A 1,064-nucleotide genomic window follows, 5' to 3' on the forward strand; every position below is an offset into this window, starting at 1 on the left:
CCACCAGTGATTGACCTTATTACCCAAAGGGTGGACAGCAAGGGAAACTGGATTACACGGCTATGCACTGTCCTCCATTACATCTCATCCTGGGATGTTGAATACTGCATAGGTCGGAAGTCCAAAGAGCATCCAATAGTCCCTCCTTGAGTGAAGGTTTTTTATTCACCATTTAATGCCACATGGGTTTGGCCATCTCTCCTGGAATAAGGGAAGTGGACTGTGGTGGTAAGTCCCCTGGTCCTTGTCAAACTCTTCTGAGCTTGTGTAGCACACACATACTATGCTTGGAACGTGAGCTTAACCACCAGTTCCTCTGCAGAAGAGTGCAACCTGATCCCTAATTTGCTAAGGTGAAGAGACTTGGAAGCTAAGAACTGTTAATAAATGTTGGCAAGTAAAATGTGCAAAGGAAATAGAGCTGCTTTGCTCTGGTGCCTAAGAAAGCAATGTTCAAATATTGCCATATAATTTCACTCTCAAAACTAGTTGAAACTATGAAATGTGACTTAAAATCATCAAGTCAGATTAGTGACCTATACAGCTATAGACTAAGGACTGCGTAGAGCCTTACCCTCTCATTATCACTATATGAAAGGTTGTACAGAGATACGTACACATCTCAAACCAAATATATACATTCATACATGCAATATAATTGCTAATAATAGGTTTAAAATATAGTTCTAGAAGCTTCAATGTGACCCTATAGCTTGGTTAATAAAGACTGAATGATCAGATATCCATGCAATAAAGTATGCATTTACTTTTAAATAGCTTTAAATATTTCTATTAGAAAAAAACCTAAAAGGTTAATTCGACATATGATCTGATCCTAATGCTTTTGCTCTCTAAATTGGATATATCATCCATACTTTGTAATATAGAATATGTGACTGAAAACTCTGGTAGGCTGGGCGTGGTGGCTCACACCTATAATCCCAGCACTTTAGGAGGCTGAGGCGGCGGATCACTTGAGGCCAGGAGTTTGAGACCAACCTGGCCTACGTGGTGAAACTCCGTCTCTACTAAAAATACAAAAATTAGCCGGGCATGGTGGTGCA

The sequence above is a fragment of the Cebus imitator genome, unplaced genomic scaffold, assembly GCF_001604975.1.
Source record: "Cebus imitator isolate Cc_AM_T3 unplaced genomic scaffold, Cebus_imitator-1.0 Scaffold463, whole genome shotgun sequence".
NCBI lineage: Eukaryota > Metazoa > Chordata > Mammalia > Primates > Cebidae > Cebus > Cebus imitator.